This window comes from Triticum aestivum, chromosome 5A (assembly GCF_018294505.1).
Source record: "Triticum aestivum cultivar Chinese Spring chromosome 5A, IWGSC CS RefSeq v2.1, whole genome shotgun sequence".
In the NCBI taxonomy this organism is placed as follows: domain Eukaryota; kingdom Viridiplantae; phylum Streptophyta; class Magnoliopsida; order Poales; family Poaceae; genus Triticum; species Triticum aestivum.
Window position 1 is genome coordinate 259,455,633 of NC_057806.1, and position 21,489 is coordinate 259,477,121.

Genomic DNA, 21,489 nt, shown 5'->3' on the forward strand with positions numbered 1-21,489 from the left:
TCATCCGATGAGATCATCGTGGAGCATGTGGGAGCCAACATGGGTATCCAGATCCCGCTGTTGGTTATTGACCGGAGAGTTGTCTCAGCCATGTCTGCATGACTCCCGAACCCGTAGGGTCTACACACTTAAGGTTCGATGACGCTAGGGTTATAGGAAAAGTATGTACGTGGTTACCGAATGTTGTTCGGAGTCCTGGATGAGATCCCAGATGTCACGAGGAGTTCCGGAATGGTCCGGAGGTAAAGATTTATATATGGGAAGTCATCATACGGTCACCGGAATAATTCGGGGGTTTACCGGTATTGTATCGGGACCACTGGAGGTGTTCCGGGGGTCCACCTGCCCCGGAGGGCCCTATGGGCTGTATGTGGAAAGGGACCAGCCCCTTAGTGGGCTGGGCGCCTCCCCCCTAGGGCCCATGCACCTAGGGTTTGGGGGAACCCTAAAGGGGGGGTGCCCCCCTTGCCTTGGGGGGCAAGGCAACCCCCCTTGGCCGCCGCCCCCTCCTCATATTGGATCTGAGGGGGGCGGCCCCCCTCTCCCTTGCCCCTATATATATGTGGGGGTTGGGAGGGCAGCCACACCCAAGTTCTGGCGCAGCCCTCCCCCTCTCCCAAGTCCTCCTCGTCTCTCGTAGTGCTTGGCGAAGCCCTGCTGTAGTCCCGTGCTCCTCCACCACCACCACGCCGTCGTGCTGCTGCTGGATGGAGTCTTCCCCAACATCTCCTTCTCCCCTTGCTGGATCAAGGGGTAGGAGACGTCACTGGTCTGTACGTGTGTTGAACGCGGAGGTGCCGTCCGTTCGGCACTAGGATCATCGGTGATTTGGATCACGATGAGTACGACTCCATCAACCCCATTCACTTGAACGCTTCCGCTTAGCGATCTACAAGGGTATGTAGATGCACTCCCCTTCCCCTTGTTGCTAGATTACTCCATAGATTGATCTTGGTGATGCGTAGAAAATTTTAAATTTCTGCTACGTTCCCCAACAGTGGCATCATGAGCTAGGTCTATGCGTAGTTTCTATGCACGAGTAGAACACAAGTTGTTGTGGGCGTCGATTTTGTCAATTTACTTGCCGTTACTAGTCTTATCTTGATTCGGCGGCATCGTGGGATGAAGCGGCCCGGACCGACCTTACACGTACGCTTACGTGAGACTGGTTCCACCGAATGACATGCACTAGTTGCATAAGGTGGCTAGCGGGTGTCTGTCTCTCCCACTTTAGTCAGATCGGATTCGATGAAAAGGGTCCTTATGAAGGGTAAATAGAAATTGGCATATCACGTTGTGGTTTTGGCGTAGGTAAGAAACGTTCTTGCTAGAAACCTATAGCAGCCACAAAAAAACTTGCAACAACAATTAGAGGACGTCTAACTTGTTTTTGCAGCATGTGCCGTGTGATGTGATATGGCCAAAAGGATGTGATGAATGATATATGTGATGTATGAGATTGATCAAGTTCTTGTAATAGGAATCATGACTTGCATGTCGATGAGTATGACAACCGGCAGGAACCATAGGAGTTGTCTTAATTTATTTATGGCCTGCGTGTCAACATAAACGTCATGTAATTACTTTACTTTATTGCTAAAGCGTTAGCCATAGTAGTAGAAGTAATAGACGACGAGACAACTTCAAAAGACACAATGATGGAGATCATGATGATGGAGATCATGGTGTCATGCCGGTGACAACAATGATCATGGAGCCCCGAAGATCGAGATCATAAGGAGCAAAATGATATTGGCCATATCATGTCACTATTTGATTGCATGTGATGTTTATCATGTTATACATATTATTTGCTTAGAACGACGGTAGCTTAAATAAGATGATCCCTCGCAATAATTTCAAGAAAGTGTTCCCCCTAACTGTGCACCATTGCAAAGGTTTGTTGTTTCGAAGCACCACGTGATGATCAGGTGTGACAGATTCTAACGTTCGAATACAACGGTTGTAAGCCAGATTTACACATGCAATATAGTTAGGTTGACTTGACGAGCCTAGCATGTACAGACATGGCCTCGGAACACGGAAGACCGAAAGGCCGAGCATGAGTCGTATAGAAGATACGATCAACATGAAGATGTTCACCGATGTTGACTAGTCCGTCTCACATGATGATCGGACACGGCCTAGTCGATTCGGATCATGTTTCACTTAGATGACTAGAGGGATGTCTATCTGAGTGGGAGTTCATTAAATAATTTGATTAGATGAACTCAACTATCATGAACATAGTCTAAATTGTCTTTGCAAATATGTTGTAGATAAATAGCTCACGTTGTAGCTCCCTGTTTCAATACGTTCCTAGAGAAAGATTAAGTTGAAAGATATTGTAAGCAATGATGCGGACTAGGTCCGTAGTCCGAGGAGTGTCCTCACTGCTACACAGAAGGCTTACGTCTTTGATGCACCGCTCGATGTGCAAACCCCTACAACATCGTCTGTGGATGTTGTGAACACCTGACAGACACATCCTGATGACTACTTGATAGTTTAGTGCACCATACTTTACGGCTTAGAATCGGGATTCCAATGACGTTTTGAACGCCATAGAACATATGAGATGTTCCAAGAGCTGAAATTGGGATTTCAGGCTCATGCCCGCGTTGAGAGGTGTGAGACCTCTGACAAGTTCTTTCTCCAACAAGATGGAGGAGAATAGCTTAGCTAGTGAGCATGTGCTCAGAATGTCTTGGTGCTACAATCACTTAAATCAAGTGGGAGTTAAACTTCCAGATAAGATAGTGATTGATAGAGTTCTCTAGCCACTATCACTAAGCTACTAGATCTTCGTGATGAACTATGACATGCAAGGGATGGAGTTGATCCCGGAGCTGTTCGCGGTGCTTAAGACCGCAAAAGGTAGAAATCAAGAAGGAGCATCAAGTGTTGATGGTTTAACAAGACCACTGGTTTCAAGAAGGGCAAGGGCTAGAAGGGAAACTTCATGGATGGCAAACCAGTTGCCGCTCCAGTAAAGGAACCCAAGGTTGAACCCAAACCCGAGACTAAGTGCTTCTATTGTAAGGGGAACGGTCACTGGTAGCGGAATTACCCCAAATGCATGGTAGATAAGAAGGCTGGCAACTTCAACAAAGTATATACGTGTTATTAATGTGTACCTCGCTAGTACTCCTGGTAGCACCTGGGTATTGGATACCAGTTCAGTTGCTATTACTGGTGATTTGAAGCAAAAGCTATGGACTAAACGGAGACTGGCTAAGGGCGAGGTGACGATGTGTGTTGGAAGTGTTTCCAAAGTTGATGAGATCACCATCACACGCTCCATCTGCCTTCGGGATTAGTATTGAACCTAGATAAATGTTATCAGGTGTCTACGTTGAGCATGAATATGATTAGATCATGTTCATTGCAATACAGTCATTCATTTAAGTTAGAGAATAATGGTTATTATGTTTACATGAATGATACCTTTCATGGTCATGCACCCTATATGAATGGTTCATTGAATCTCGGTCGTGGTAATACACATGTTCACGCCAAAAGATGTAGAGTTAATAATGATAGTACCACTTTCTCGTGGCACTGCCGCTTAGGTCATATTGGCGTAAGATGCATGAGGAAACTCCATGTCGATGGATGTTTGGAGTCACTTGATTTTGAATCGCTTGACACATGCGAGCCATGCCTCATGGGCAGGATGACTAAGACCCCGCTTTCAGGTACAATGAAACGGGCAAGTGACTTGTTGGAAATCATACATGCTGATGCGTGTGATCCAATGAGAATTGAAGCGTGCGGTGGATATCGCTATTTTCTCATCTTCACTGACGATTTAAGTAGATATAGGTATATTTACTTAATGAAGCACAAGTCTGAAACATTTGAAAAGTTCAAGCGATTTCAGAGAGAAGTTAAGAATCATCATAACAATAAGATCATGTTCCTACGATCTGATCAAAAGGGGATTTTTCTGAGTTATGAGTTTGGCAATCACTTAAGACATTGTGGAATTGTTTCACAGTTGAAGCCACCTGGAACACCACAAGGTAATGGTGTGTCCGGACATCGTAATCGAACCCTATGAGATATGGTGCGATCTATGATGTCTCTTACCAATCTACCATTTTCATTTTGAGGTTATGCGTTAGAGATAGCTGCATTCACTTTAGATAGGACACCATCTAAGTCCGTTGAGACGACGTCGTATGAACATTGGTTTGGCAAGAAACCAAAGTTGTGGTTTCTTAATGTTTGGGGCTGCGATGCTTAGGGCTTCAGCCGAAGAAGCTCGAACCCAAAGCGGACAAACACATCTTCATAGGATACCCAAAGGTGACAGTTGGGTATACCTCCTATCTCAGATCCGAGGGCAAATTGTTTGTCGCTAAGAACGGGTCCTTTCTCGAGAAGGAGTTTCTCTCGAAAGAATTGAGTGGGAGGAAGATAGAACTTGATGAGGTTGTCGAACCTTTATTTCAACCACAGAATGATGCAACACAGAAAGATGTTTTCTGTGGCACCTACGTCTATTGAATAGGAAGTTAATGATAGTGATCATGAAGCTTCGGATCAAGTTGCTATCGAACCTCGTAGGTCGACAAGGATATGTACTACTCCTAAGTGGTACGGTAATCCTGTCTTAGATATCATGTTGTTAGACAACAAAGAACCTACGAGCTATGGAGAAGCGACGGTGGGCCTGTATTCCGACAAATGGTTAGAAGCCATGAAATCCGAGATAGGATCCATATATCAGAACAAAGTATGGACTTTGGTGGACTTGCCCGATGATCGGCAAGCCATTGAGATAAATGGATCTTTAAGAAGAAGACGGACGTGGGTGGTAATGTTACCGTCTATGAAGCTCGACTTGTGGAAAAGAGTCTTTTCACAAGTTCAAGGAGTTGACTACGATGATAATTTCTCACCCATAGCGATGCTTAAGTCCGTCGGAATCATGATAGCATTAGCTGTATTTTTCGATTATGAAATCTTACAGATGGATGTCAAAACAAGTTTTTTTACCAGTTTTCGTAAGAAAAGTTGTATGTGATACAATAAAAGGTTTTGTCGATCCTAAGGATGCTAAAAGGTATGATGGCTCCAGCAATCCTTCTATGGACTAGAGCAAGCATCTCGGAATCGGAATATATGTTTTGATGGAGTGATCAAAGCTTTTAGGTTTATACAATGTTTGCTAGAAACTTGTATTTACAAGAAAGTGAGTGGGAGCACTACAACATTTCTGATAAGTATATGTGGATGCCATATTGTTGATCCGAAATAATGTAGAATTTCTGGAAAGCATAAACGGTTGTTTGAAGAGTGTTTTTCAAAGGAAGACCTGGATAAAGCTGCTTACATATTGGGCATCAAGATCTATAGAGATAGATCAAGACGCCTGATGGTACTTTCAAAGAACGCACACCTTGACATGTTTTTGAAGGAGTTCAAAATAGATCAGTCAAAGAAGGGGTTCTTACCTGAGTTGTAAGGTGTGAAGTTGAGTAAGACTCAAATCTTGACCACGGCATAAGAAAGAGAAAGGACGAAGGTCGTCCCCTATGTTTTTGTCATAGGCTCTATACGGTATGCCATGCTGAAGTACCGCACCTGATGTGTGCCTTGCCACATGTCTGGCAAGAGGGTACAAAGATGATCTAGGAGTAGATCACCAGATAGCGGTCAAAATTATCCTTAGAGGAATAAGGAAATGTTTCTCAGTTATGGAGGTGATAAAGAGTTCGACGTAAACAGTTACGTCGATGCAAGCTTAACACCTATCCGGATAGCTCTGAGTAGAGATACCGGATACGTATAATGGAGCAACAATTTGGAATAGCTCCAAGTGGAACGTGGTAGCATCATCTACGATATGACATAAAGTTTTGTGAAGTACATAGGGATCTGAATATGGCAAGACCCGTTGACTACAACCTCTCTCACAAGCATAACATGATCAAACCCAGAACTCTTTGAGTGTTTATCACATAGTGATGTGAACTAGATCATTGAGTCTAGTAGACTCTTGGATGTTGGTCACATGGCGATGTGACCTGTGAGTGTTAATCACATGGCGATGTGAACTAGATTATTGACTCTAGTGCAAGTGGGAAACTATTGGAAATATGCCCTAGAGGCAATAATAAATTAGTTATTATTATATTATATTTCATTGTTCATGATAATCGTTTATTATCCATGCTAGAATTGTATTGATAGGAAACTCAGATACATGTGTGGATACATAGACAACACCATGTCCCTAGTAAGCCTCTAGTTGACTAGCTCGTTGATCAATAGATGGTTACGGTTTCCTGACCATGGACATTGGATGTCGTTGATAACGGGATCACATCATTAGGAGAATGATGTGATGGACAAGACCCAATCCTAAGCCTACCACAAAGATCGTGTAGTTCGTATGCTAAAGCTTTTCTAATGTCAAGTATCATTTCCTTAGACCATGAGATTGTGCAACTCCCGGATACCATAGGAATGCTTTGGGTGTACCAAACGTCACAATGTAATTGGGTGGCTATAAAGGTACACTACAGGTATCTCCGAAAGTGTCTGTTGGGTTGGCATGAATCGAGACTGGGATTTGTCACTCCGTGTAAACGGAGAGGTATCTCTGGGCCCACTCGGTAGGACATCATCATAATGTGCACAATGTGATCAAGAAGTTGATCACGGGATGATGTGTTATGGAACGAGTAAAGAGACTTGCCGGTAACGAGATTGAACAAGGTATCGGGATACCGACGATCGAATCTCGGGCAAGTATCGTATCGCTAGACAAAGGGAATTGAATACGGGATTGATTGAATCCTTGACATCGTGGTTCATCCGATGAGATCATCGTGGAGCATGTGGGAGCCAACATGGGTATCCAGATCCCGCTGTTGGTTATGGACCGGAGAGTTGTCTCGGCCATGTCTGCATGACTCCCGAACCCGTATGGTCTACACACTTAAGGTTCGATGACGCTAGGGTTATAGGGAAAGTATGTACGTGGTTACCGAATGTTGTTCGGAGTCCCAGATGAGATCCCGGACGTCACGAGGAGTTTCGGAATGGTCCGGAGGTAAAGATTTATATATGGGAAGTCATCATACGGTCACCGGAATAATTCGGGGGTTTACCGGTATTGTACCGGGACTACTGGAGGGGTTCCGGGGGTCCACCGGGAGGGTCCACCTGCCCCGGAGGGCCCTATGGGCTGTATGTGGAGAGGGACCAGCCCCTTAGTGGGCTGGGCGCCTCCCCCCCTAGGGCCCATGCGCCTAGGGTTTTGGGGAACCCTAAAGGGGGGGCGCCCCCCTTGCCTTGGGGGGCAAGGCAACCCCCCTTGGCCGCCGCCCCCTCCTCAGATTGGATCTGAGGGGGCCGGCCCCCCTCTCCCTTGCCCCTATATATATGTGGGGGTTGGGAGGGTAGCCGCACCCAAGTTCTGGCGCAGCCCTCCCCCTCTCCCAAGTCCTCCTCGTCTCTCGTAGTGCTTGGCGAAGCCCTGCCGGAGTCTCGCGCTCCTCCACCACCACCACGCCGTCGTGCTGCTGCTGGATGGAGTCTTCCCCAACCTCTCCTTCTCCCCTTGCTGGATCAAGGTGTAGGAGATGTCACCGGGCTGTACGTGTGTTGAACGCGGAGGTGCCGCCCGTTCGGCACTAGGATCATCGGTGATTTGGATCACGACGAGTACGACTCCATCAACCCCGTTCACTTGAACGCTTCCGCTTAGCGATCTACAAGGGTATGTAGATGCACTCCCCTTCCCCTTGTTGCTATATTACTCCATAGATTGATCTTGGTTATGCGTAGAAAATTTTAAATTTCTGCTACGTTCCCCAACAGCCTCCTCCATCCGTGATACAAGAAAGCAGGCACAACCACCACTATCTGCCAAGAGAACACCTGCTGGGCCTACGCAGAGCTCTTCTTCTTCCATGGCATCAACAGGGCACACAAGTGATATTATTTGTCGTTGTTGTAAGGGAAGAGGACATTTTGCGAGAGAATGCAAATCGCAGCATGTGATGATTGTTACTGAGGATGCTGGGTATGAGTCCGCTAGTGACTATGATGAGGAGACTTTAGCTCTGATTACACATGAAGAACACGGTGGTGATGATTCTGATCATGAGACGCAATACATGGCTGTTGAAGATGCTGACAGGTATGAATGCTTAGTTGCTCAACATGTTTTGAGTGTACAGGTTACACAAGCTGAGCAAAATCAGAAGCATAATTTGTTCCATACAAAGGGAGTGGTGAAGGAATGTGTTGTTCGTGTCATCATAGATGGAGGGAGTTGCAATAACTTGGCTAGCATGGAGATGATGGAGAAGCTATCTCTCACCACAAGACCACATCCACATCCTTACTGCATCCAATGGTTCAACAACAGCGGCAAGGTTAAGGTAACACGTACTGTTCGTGTGCATTTTAATATCTCTACATATGCAGATTATGTTGATTGTGATGTGGTACCTATGCAAGCATGTTCCTTATTACTTGGTAGACCATGGCAATTTGATAAAAATTCTGTACACCATGGTAGAAACAATCAGTATACTCTTGTTCATAAGGATAAAAATATTACTTTGCTTCCTATGACTCCTGATTCCATTTTGAAAGATGATATTAATAGAGCTAATAAAACAAAACAGGAGAAAAATAAGAGTGAAAATCAGATTGTGGCAAAAGAATTTGAGCAACAAATGAAACCTAATAATAAACCCTCTAGTGTTGCTTCTAAAATTAAATTGAAAAGTGCATGTTTACTTGCCACCAAATCTGATATTGATGATCTAGATTTTAGCAAATCTGTTTGCTATGCTTTTGAGTGCAAAGAGGCATTATTTTCATTCGAGGACGTGCCTTCCTCTTTGCCTCCTGCTATCACTAACATTTCGCAGGAGTTCGCTGCCGTCTTTCCACAAGACATGCCACCGGGATTACCACCTATTCGAGGGATTGAGCATCAAATTGACTTAATTCCCGGTGCATCATTACCCAACCGTGCACCATACCGTACCAATCCAGGGGAGACGAAGGAGGTTATGCGTCAAGTACAAGAACTATTCGACAAAGGTTATATACGTGAATCCCTTAGTCCTTGTGTTGTTCCTATCATTTTAGTGCCGAAAAAGGATGGTAGGTCGCGTATGTGCCTTGATTGTAGAGGCATTAATAATATTACTATTCGTTATCGTCATCCTATTCCTAGGCTAGATGATATGCTTGATGAATTGAGTGGCTCTACAATATTCTCCAAAGTTGATTTTCGTAGTGGATACCATCAAATTCGTATGAAATTGGGAGATGAATGGAAAACAACATTTAAAACTAAGTTTGGATTATATGAGTGGTTAGTCATGCCCTTTGTGTTAACTAATGTGATGTAGGGTAGAACCCTAATCGACCAATCTTTCACGAAAGGAGCGGATCCCGCGTTGAACACGAAGAACACGAGGGGAAAGAGAGGGAAAACACAAGGGAAACACAAGAGAATCACTAAACCAACACAAGAAAGTAACACATGTGCTAGATCCTCGGGTACATAAGAGTTCACATGGTACACGATCAACTAAGGACGATACAAGGGTAATGGTCTTCTCCTTGAGGAGGTCTTGATGTTCTTCTCCGCAAGGAGGTCTTGAATCCAAAGGGATCTTCTCCGAAGAGGCCGCGGTCTCTCACGAGGATTAGATCCGATGTGGATGAGCGTAGCTCTATCTCTCAAAATGAGTTAAACCAACGCTAACCCTAGAAAGTTGGACGAGGTGGAGTATATATAGTCTTAGTGGAAAAGAGGGGGCGAAGGGGTACATAGTTTCCGACCCAACATGAATCCGTGCACGGGCGTCGGACGTCCGGAGGACACCGGTCGTCCGGAGGCTCGCGAGGGTCCGGACGTCTGGTGCCTATCGGACGTCCGTAAATTCAGCTCGGGTTGTCTTTGGTCGGTCGTTCGGTCGGGGTCGGACGTCCGGGCGCCGGTCGTCCGTAGGGCGTCGGATGTCCGTCTGTTTTGGCTCGGATGTGGAAGTGCCTATCGTCCGGAGGAGGCCGGACGTCCGGAGCCTGGAGGTTGTCGGATGTCCAGGGCTCGTCGGTCATCCGGAGCCTGAAGACTTTGAATAGCCCTTCTTTTTCGTCTCCGTCTTCACGTCCATCTTCATCTTCCTCTTCTCCTTTCTCCTTAGCTTCTCCATGGTACCTGAGCATGCACGAAGTATCCATATGAGGTAGTAGCCATGTCTCATGTGCATCAAAGTGGAAATGTGAGAGGAGAGATGTCACCTCGGTTTCAAGAGCTCTTGCACGTGCTCGTGTCATGGGTCCAAGAGGTGTCGTAGGAGATGTAGTTGGGTCCATGGGGATGGCCTTGGGATGCTCCGCATCATAATGCACCTAGTACTTTCATGAGATTAATGAATGAAGTTTTACGTGCTTTCATTGAACGATTTGTGGTAGTTTACTTTGATGACATATTGATTTATAGAAAATCTTTGGAGGAACGTTTGGAACACTTACGTAATGTTTTTATTGCTCTACGTGATGCACGTTTGTTTGGTAACCTTGGGAAGTGCACCTTTTGCACCGACCGAGTATCTTTTCTTGGCTATGTTGTTACTCCACACGGAATTGAAGTTGATAAAGCCAAGATTGAAGCTAGTGAGAGTTGGCCGTAGCCCAAAACGGTCACACAAGTGAGGAGTTACCTTGGCCTTGCTGGTTTCTATAGGCATTTTGTGAGATATTTCAGCACCATTGGTGCACCTCTCAACGAGCTTACAAAGAAGGATGTGCCTTTTGTTTGGGGTACCGCACAGGAAGAAGCCTTCACGGTATTGAAAGATAAGTTGACACATGCTCCTTTACTCCAACTTCCTGATTTTAATATGACTTTTGAGCTTGAATGTGATGCTAGTGGAATTGGATTAGGAGGTGTGTTATTACAAGATGGCAAACCTGTTGCATACTTTTCTGAAAAATTGAGTGGGCCTAGTCTGAACTATTCTACTTATGATAAAGAATTATATGCTCTTGTTCGGACCTTAGAAACATGGCAACATTATTTATGGCCCAAGGAATTTGTTATACATTCTGATCATGAATCTTTGAAACACATTAAATGTTAAGCAAAACTGAACCGTAGACATGCTAAATGGGTTGAATTCATTGAGACTTTCCCTTATGTCATTAAACACAAGAAGGGTAAAGAAAATGTTATTGCTGATGCATTGTCTCGTCATTATACTATGCTTTCACAACTTGACTTTAAAATATTTGGTTTGGAGACCATCAAAGATCAATATGTGCATGATGCTGAATTTAAAGATGTATTGCAGAATTGTAAGGAAGGGAGAACTTGGAACAAGTTCGTTCTTAACGATGAATTTGTGTTTTGTGCTAATAAGCTATGCATTCCAGCTAGCTCCGTTCGTCTTTTGTTATTGCAGGAGGCGCAAGGAGGAGGATTAATGGGACACTTTGGCGTGAAGAAGACGGAGGACATACTTGCTACACATTTCTTTTGGCCAAAGATGAGACCGGATGTTGAGCGTTTTCTTGCTCGCTGCACTACATGTCAAAAAGCTAAGTCACGACTCAATTCTTATGGTTTATATATGCCTTTGCCTGTACCTAGTGTTCCTTGGGAGGATATATCTATGGACTTCCTTTTAGGTTTACCTCGATCAAAGAAGGGGAGGGATAGCACATTTGTCATGGATAGGTTCTCGAAAATGGCACACTTTATACCATGTCATAAAAGCGATGATGCTGTTAATGTTGCTAGTTTGTTCTTTCGTGAAATTATTCGCTTGCATGGTGTGCCAAAGACTATTGTTTCAGATCGTGATACTAAATTTCTTAGCCACTTTTGGAGATGTTTATCGGCTAAGTTGGGGACTAAACTGCTTTTTAGTACTACTTGTCACCCCCAAACTGATGGACAAACTGAAGTAGTCAATATGACATTGTCTACTATGCTTAGGGCTGTTTTGAAGAATAATAAGAAAATGTGGGAAGAATGCTTGCCTCATATTGAATTTGCTTATAATCGTTCATTGCATTCTACTATTAAGATGTGCCCTTTTGAAATTGTATATGGTTTCCTACCTCATGCACCTATTGATTTGTTGCCTCTTCCATCTTCGGAGAAGGTTAATTTTGATGCTAAAGAACATGCTGAATTGATTTTAAAAATGCATGAGTTAACTAAGGAAAACATTGAGCGTATGAATGCTAAATATAAACTTTCTGGAGATAAGGGTAGAAAACATGTTGTGTTTGAACCTGGAGATCTTGTTTGGTCACATTTGCGTAAGGACAGATTTCCTAATTTGCGCAAATCAAAGCTAATGCCACGTGCTGATGGTCCTTTTAAGGTGTTAGAGAAAATAAATGATAATGCATATAAACTTGAGCTGCCTGCAGATTTTGGGGTTAGTCCCACTTTTAACATTGCAGATTTGAAGCCTTATTTGGGTGAGGAAGATGAGCTTTCGTCGAGGACGACTTCATTGCAAGAAGGGGAGGATGATGAGGAAATCAATACCATTGATACACCCACAGCCCCTGCTGCTATACATACTGGACCAATTACTAGAGCTCGCGCATGCCAATTGAATTATCAGGTACTTTCGTTTCTTGGTAAGGATTCTAATGTTCATGAGAATATGATGCTGCCTAAATTGGATACATTTGTTTTGCTTACAAATGTAGGGCCTAGCTTGGACAAGAAAGATGAACCTTGGAGCAAGTTCAAGCATGGAGATGATGGCATGCGCAAGGGGAATAAAAACGGAGTTACAAGTGACGATTCCAGGACTTTGAAGCCGCCATAATGAGTGCATGAAGCCTTGGATGAAATATACAAGATGCCACTTCATAAATTTTATCTAGAGGCTATTCTAGGTGTTGCGTCACCTTATTTTTGGGACAGGCCCATGTAATTTCGAAATACTTGATTATAGGTTGTTTTTAGAGTCCATATGTGTGGGGAAACAAGAGTTAGGGTTGGTTTCGGACCCCTCATCCAAGGGCCACGAAATTCGCCCCTCTCTCCTCCATATATATAGCCCTTAGTGCATCGTTTAGACTCTGGGTTTTGTTTACATTAAAAGTTTGCCATAGTTGCAACTTCGCGTACTTCGTTTGTGTCCAATGACCAGACCAAGACGTCACAGAACCCCACCTTCATTAATAAAGTTTTCCTCTTTTATTCACAATATCCAGATTGCAATCTCAGTTTCGTGCTTGTTCTTCGTTTGCTCGCAGGAAATAGACCCTCGTGGTCAAGTTGATCGTGCTCCAGCGTGGTCAATAACCCTCGGAAGTTGATTTAGCGATTGCTTAGGCGCGACATCTTCGCACGTTCGTAGTCAGATCGTCAAAGTCGACTCCCATGGAAAACGATATCTATCTCATCGAAACATCGGGACAACTTCGCCTCTATCACTCGTGTTCTTCACGGGATCTGCTCCTTTCGTGAAAGATCAGCCAATTAGGGTTCTACCCTACATCAATCGTGTATCTCTTTGTATTTCGAGGAAGCACATGTGTGATTGTTCTTGTTGGTTTGAGTGATTCTCTCATGTTTCCCCTCGTGATTCCCCTCGTGTTCTTCGTGTTCTTCGCGGGATCCGCTCCTTTCGTGAAAGATCGACCATCTAGGGTTCCACCCTACATCATCTTGGTATCATGACCCACGTTGATCACGATTTCAGAGCCATCCCTCATTGTTTTCTAGCCTAATTTTGTTGTGTTCTTCCCCAATTTCGAAAATCCCCACCAAAAATAGCCTCAGTTTTTTTGTGACTTGTTGGTTTGACGAAGTTTTGTTGAATTTGATCCATGGATTTGCTTGGTTTCAAGTGGATCTAGCATCTCCCCAAATTTCCCCATCTTCCATCCGCGAAATCTCATCAATTTTGACCCCAAAATCTCCATTTTCCGCCCAAAATCGCGCCCCGGATCTCGCATCTCGCGTTGACCCCGACCCACCGGACGACCGACCTTTTACGGACGTCTAGAGCCACTGGAACGACCGGACGACCGGAACCCCTAACCCGAGCCAAATTTATGGATTTCCGAGCCCGCCCGAACGTCCGGCCCCCGGACATCCGACCATCTTCGGACGTCCGATACCTGTAGTTTCCCATTTCGGCTGATTTTTGTTTTGTCAATAACTAATTCATCCGGAGTCCGATTTCGCGTTCTTTAGCTCGTTTTGAAGCTCTTGACATCCCCCTTCTCACAAAAATACCAACAAAACCATTTGACCCCATAATGCTTTTTAGAATTTTGGCATGTTTGCCTAGGGCTTCCACCACATCCTCCGCTACACCACCACCGACTTCCGCAACCTAACCAATTTTGTTCCCCATCGCATTACTGGTTGCTTGAGGAGTGATTTGAGTCTCCTAAGGTGTCTAGGCTACTTAGGGACGGTGCTTCCAACTCCCACACCATGCATAGTTTTGCCCACCTCACACTCCCACCACCCCGACCTAACCAAATTTTGTTTGTGTTGTGAGTTGTGTCTCCCAAGGTGTTTCGGCTACTTAGGGACCGTGCTTCCAACTCCCACACCATGTATAGTCTACCACCTTACCCTCCATTTCCGCATTGCCTACTCCCAAAACCCATCATTGCATTTCCGCAATCCCATTGAGCTTCCACCACCACTACCGCATTCCCGCTACCACCATTTGACATTTGAGATTTTGAGTTCACGGTTTTTCCGTTTCCTAAGGTGTTTCGACTACTTAGGGACGATTCTCCATCATATTGGTATCTCCATCAAGATCACCGCCACTCATCATCGCCACGGATGGTAACCTCCATATCATCTCGGTATTGTGGTATCCCTCCATTGTATATTCCCTTGCCATTGCATTGATAACCCCTAGCCTATTTTTGCGTCACTTGCCCATCGAGACTTGTGCACATTAGTGATCGTTGATCTGCACCTCCCATTACATACATACCATACCATATTGGTATCATATCATCTCGTGTGCCTCAAGTTTGTTCCCGCATATATACAATTGCTATCTTGGTTTGCGCATTGTGCAAAAGTGGCCATACAAAAAAAGAGAATAAAGCTTTTAAGCAAAAGAGAGTGAACAAAGAGCTTGTAAGCAAGTGCCATAGCATCATATCATACTACCATATTTATCATCCTGGATCATCATGTGCGAAACACCGGGAACCATACATACATAGCATACTTGGGATAGAAAGTTCATACATTTTGCATATCATAGGTTGTGCACAAGTGTCGTATCCGTCTATTGAGCAATCGTGCTAGCGTCTCTCTTGAGTTGTGCAACACGAGCGTTTTCCGTGGATTCCACATTTTGTGATCATCCTTGGTTGCACAACACGAGCATGAGAAAAGAGCTCCAACAATGAAGAGCCAAACAAGCTTTTAAGCAAAAGGAAAGATACGCAAAGAGCTTTTAAGCAAGAACCATAGCATCATACAACATTAAGATTGTCATACTAGATCATCTTGGATCATATCATCGAAACACCTTCATAGAGCATACTTGGGATAGAAGTCGTTGCATTTTTGCTTAGTAGGTCGTGCACAAGTCCTTGTATCCGCCTATTGTGCAATCGTGCTACTGTCTCTCTAGTGTTGTGCAACAAGAGCATTTTTCTGGATTCCACATTTTGGCTCATCCTTGGTTGCACGATCCCACTTATCTTTTTGCGTGTGTGTTTCCGTGTACCTTATTGCTTGGTCTACTTGTTGCATTGCAATCTTGCAAATCTTTTCCAACATTATTGAAGCTCACTTACAACTACATCAAATTTTGTGCCACCATCCTAACCAAGCTCCACCATAAGCTTTTACTTATGTAGGTGTGAGAAACCGACAAGAATTGGTACCAATTGTGCTATTTCCTTGTTACATCATTGAGTGATCATTGAGCCATCTTCAACATCAGTCAAGGTACATTTGGTATAGTTCTTCTCCTTTCTCCAGTCATATTGGCTCGAGTTTTGTGATGGATAGGCAAGGCATTTCATCTTCGGTCTACAACAACGACGACGAGTTCGATGCCACGAACAACTCCAACGACGCCAAGATGCAAGCTCAAATGGAGGAGATCAAAGACCTCATCAAGTCCTACAAGCGGTCTTCCTCATCTTCGAGAAGATGCTCAAGAGCACATGCCTCCGAGCTACCATCTCCGGCAAGGTCACATCGGCATCGACACCATCACTACCACGAACATGAAGGTCAGAGCTCAACACCAACAACCGCTCAACGACTTCCCCATCTCCCTTGGCATCTTCGCCAAGCGACTTCAAGGCATCTTCGCCTTCGGATATACGACAACTTCGCCCACAAGAACCTCAAGAGAAGCTCCGCAAGCTCAAGTCCGCGACTTCCACGAGCTACTATGACCTCAACATCGACCACACGATTCCTTTCTATGGGACTCAAGAACCCGAGGATCAAGTGAAGTGAACCACAAGGAACTTCCACGACTACGCGTCCACATGGTGGCTTCACGCACCTTCGGAGACCTACGACATGAGTTGGCGAAAGACGAAGATAGCTTTGCGGTGAGAGTTCGTGCCTCCAACCTACATGGAACAACTTCAATGCCAGTTGGAGAACACCATACAAGGATCCAAGTCCATTGACGAGTACTTCAAGGAGATGAAGATTGCCTTGCGACGAGCCAGTGTGGACGACCCCATTTCGATGAAGTTCCACTTCATGATGGGATTGCACAACGACATCTCCAAGACGATCTTCCTCGAGAACTACAAGTCCCTCGATGACAACTACATTGGTGCTCTCAAGGCGGCACAAGAACTCATGAAGGCCAAATCTTCTCCACCCCAAGCTCACTTCGCGACGACCAAGCTCCATGAGAACGAGCATGAGGCTAGTACCACCACGATGTCCAAGCCCGACGAGCTCCAAGATGATGCTCCTAAGTTCGACTTCACCGCCATCCCTCTTTGTGGCATTGATGATGCCGAGTCCTCCATGACTCTTTTTCAAGACGGTGCGGCGACGAGTACGACTATGGAGACCCTCAAGGACCAAGCTTTGGAGGCGAGCAACAAGGTGGCGAGCAAGGATGATGCTTCCATCTTAGGAGGCGGGAGTGATGATGTGCCATCTTCGGCCTTCATACATGGCGATGGTGATGAGATGGTTGAGCATGGGATTTTCCCTTCGACCACGGCAACGTTTGATGACTTGAGTGACTTTTGCCACCATATTGAGAGTGAGAGTGACTTCACCACTAGCCCCATATATGATGTGTTGCATCAATTCCCATCTGAGGAGAGCCACAACCCCCACCACTTGAGTGAGATGAGTGACTCCACCATACATGAGATTGAGTCCACCTATTTTGAGGGAGTTAGTGAACCACCACATAGAGAGATTGAAATAGTTGATAGGTCACGTGAGGCCACTTTCAACACTAACGACTTGACCTCTACCTCTATTGTGTCTTCTCATTTAGTGCTAGGTCCCATATATGATGACGCGCCGATTCGTGACAACTACGTCCTACCTTTGGACAAGATGATGGCCATGGTGGAATATGATGCACCCCCACATGGTTCAATCAAGATGATGACATTGACCACCATTTGGTCTTTCCCACCTCACCTACACCACATGAGTGGAATGACAAAGGTAACATAGGTGAAGGTGATGCTCTAGTCCCACTAGTGGACATTCTTGACATTGATTGCTTGCATGATGTTGATCAACCTATTACCATGCTTCATGCTAGTGCGACTTCCCCATGCGCTGATTTACCCATTTATGATGAGTATGATGATTGCCATGTGGAGTCTATTAGTTGTGATGCCATGTTACATAGGATTTCTTGTGCTAATTCTCTCGGTCACATCATGTTTGCCAATCCTCTTGACTTGTCATATGCTATGCATGAGATCAATCATATGTCATATTTGCAATCTCTTCATAGCGACTATGCATATGCTATTAAAATGAACCCAATTTGCACATATGGCATAGTTGACAAGCCCATGGTTATCGGCATTTGTTTTTCTTGTGATGATATTGATATGCTTCCTTTGCATCATTTATCTTATATTCCATGCCATGACCACCTAGCTTCGGAAATGCAGGCTTCATGCACTCCTTATGGTGGCTTCAAAGTCTTGGAATCATCACTTGTAACAACGTTCTCGATCCCCTTGCGCATGCCATCATCTCCATGCTTGGTGTTGCTCCAGTGTTCATCCCTCTTATCCATGCCAGGCCCTTCATTTGTAAGCAAACCAATGTATCCAATTTAGGCAGCATCATATTCTCATAAACATTAGAATCATTACCAAGAAACGAAAGTACCTAATAATTTAATTGGCATGCGCGAGCTCTAGTAATTGGTCCAATATGTATAGCAGCAGGGGTTGTGGGTGTAACAGTGGTATTGATGTCCTCATCAAAGGATGGCAACAAGCTTGTCAAAGATAGCGACAACACAAGCATTCCTATAATCCCAGAGCGATTGGGAACTCGACAAATTTATATCTTCTGTAGATGACAATCACCATGGTCATATTTGAACGCATGTAGATCATCTATGTGCTCAACCTCAGGGCAGTATGAGAGTTTTGGAAGTGGAACCCGGTGACGAGTGTACACATTCACAAGTTCCCACTCGCAGTTGTACCCAATATAAACAACCCAATCTCCATTTGTGCATGCCTAGGACTTAATTGTAAAAGATGGCATCTTAACATCACGTATCATTATCAAGCGGCATCAACTTGCACAAGCCAAGGCTTTCATCGTCCCCGCGCTAGTGAGTAGGGTCATGGTGAAGAAGATTGGGGAGATCAAAGCACTCCTAAACCCTTGGGTTCTTTGTATTGAGGTTATTTGTTGAGTCGAGAATGGTCTTGAACGAACCTGCCATGCTAGCCGAGGTGATGACGTCACATCGATCAATGAGTTCCTTCACCATGCCATCTTTCATATTGGGGCAAGAATAAAGGGGTCGTTTCCTGCCTGTTCCCTCCATCAAGAAGACTAACAATGGTAGAAGGAATAGTCAAGGAAAATGGAGGGAGGAAGAGTGTGCGACAAAAGTTCCAAATCGAGAGGGAAAGGCGAAGAGGCGGTGGACGGTTGCCACGATACAGGAAGAGGCTAGTGGGGAGCGGACGGTCGCCACAGTATAGAAAGAGGCACCCCAGCCTACATAGATGTCTCTTCGGAAATTATACAAAAAGGACTCGTCATGGTCTCACTGACATGTTGGAACGGGACCACATTTCAACGAAACATGTTCTGCCATTTCTCGTGGAAAATGTGAGCTGGCCGCGTTGGCCAGAGGTGCCGCGTTATTTCTCCACTTTAGTTTTTAATGGCGTGTCATTCTGTTTTGAAGCACAACTTATTGGTACTGTATGCAGAGAAAATATAAACAACTCTACCGCTAATCTACCTCTAGTACTAGTATCAAAAAAGATATATAGGCTGGAGCTTCAGTGCTTGCTTGCTAAGGGCTGCCCACTTGCTTCTCACACTATCAGCCCCTCTATCTCTCCCTCCTCACCGGTGGTCATAGATCCGCCAGGATCCCATCCGTCGGGGAAGAAAAGGACGTGCATTGTGGCCGCACTCATTGTTGGCGAGCAAGGTCACACACTAACAACAAGGCCATCCTCTCAGACCTAGCGCAGGCACGGGATGGCCTTCGTCCCCAAGCTCGTCGTCGTAGTGTCTGCGGAGGATGACGACCATGAGCCAAGGCACTTCCTGCTGACCCTCAGGTATGCTTCCTCTTTTCGAACCATAGCCTTATTCTATTGCCCCATCTACCACGTCACCACATGTGGATCTTTTTCCACTCCACCATCTCCCTAATTTACTATCCTCTCCTCTACTGGTCACGCAGACGAAAACCTTAATTTGCACTATCAAAGGAAACCCTACTTCATGTAGACTAATCCATGTCTAGGTTGAATATGGAAAAAAAGGGAGAAATTATTGTCGAAGAGACTAGGTATCGAACCCGCATCTAGGTTGCAAAGGGGAAAATTAGTAGCTAAGGAATGAGTCTCTTGTCTCTTGGTTGAAAAGGGGCAGAATGGCATGACAGTGCAATAGAGAATGACCAAGTCGATCAGTTTGTTGTCCTCACATAGGAAAAAGGTGGCAAAGAGAACAAAAATGGGACGTGATCCACATATTCTGCCAGGATATTTGTTGCTCTAGGCAACCATCCCTCCCTCACCACTCTATGTATCCATGGAGGTACATCGTACTGGTGCGTCATTGTTCGAATGGGACTCCCCATGCTCTTATTGCCACTTTTTTGCTATTAGTATAACGCCACCCGTAAAGTCAAACAATGATACTGCTAAAGTGATGCCACATTTAACTAATGTCGCACTCAGTCTAATGCCATCGATAAATTTAAGCAATGCCATTTAATGTCACTGAATTATTTCAGGGTTAGCTATTGATTGTGGATGTATTAAAGATTTTTCAGCTAAAGCATTCTAATGTTATTGCACAGCCAGTATACCAATGATGAAAGTTGTTACTACCTTCAGATTTTTGCACTATTAATGCTTATAGATTACATACCTCACTTCATGATGTTATGATAAGTAAAAAAAATTGAACACTGTCACCAAAATGCCAAGGCGGTGATGTCATTTTATTTCAGTTAAACTGCACAAAAAATTATGAAGAGAAGAGGAAAAGTCAAGAGTGGGCACCTCCTCCTCCGGCTGTTTTCTTGATTCGTTGGATCAAGTTTTTATGTTTGATCGATTATAGAGATTAGGATAGCAATTTTTGAGGTCTCGTCGAGTTTGAAATGATATTTACGTTGATGGTACATGGTTTGCAAAAAATTATACTGTCATTAGGTAATAATGCTAGTTACCTTCAGACTTTTGTATTTGGTTTAATGTTGTTGAACACCTAGTATACCAGTGCTGAAACTTGTTACCTTTAGATTTTGTATAGTTAGTTCTTATAGAAATCTTCCAGTGCTAGCTTATGAAATATGTTCAGTGAATTGTATTGTACACTGTAATAAAAAAACTACTCTGCAGTTGCACTAGCCACTAGATTAGTATATATTGTACTATTTGAATGGTGTTGCATTAGCGTATGGACATATATAAGGTGTGGCAAGCTTTCCCAAATATGTGTTCAAGAAAACTACTACCTATTTTTCTAAATACTAGACTTTTGGATAATTTAAATTGAACTGTGAAAACGTCTTATATTAAGGAATAGAGGGTGTAGAGTTCATTCAAATTATGCCGGCAAAGCTAGTCACACCTTTGTCAAAATTAATGTTCATTATGTTATCGTAGGAGGTTTTCATGTTCGTCAAGTGGGTTTCCCGCTTAGAAGCCAAAGCTTTGGTGGACCACGCTGGCATGGAAAGGGCCAACGTGCGCGAGAAACACGCCCTATCGCACCTCTGGCAAGTCCGAGGCGGGGAGGAGGAC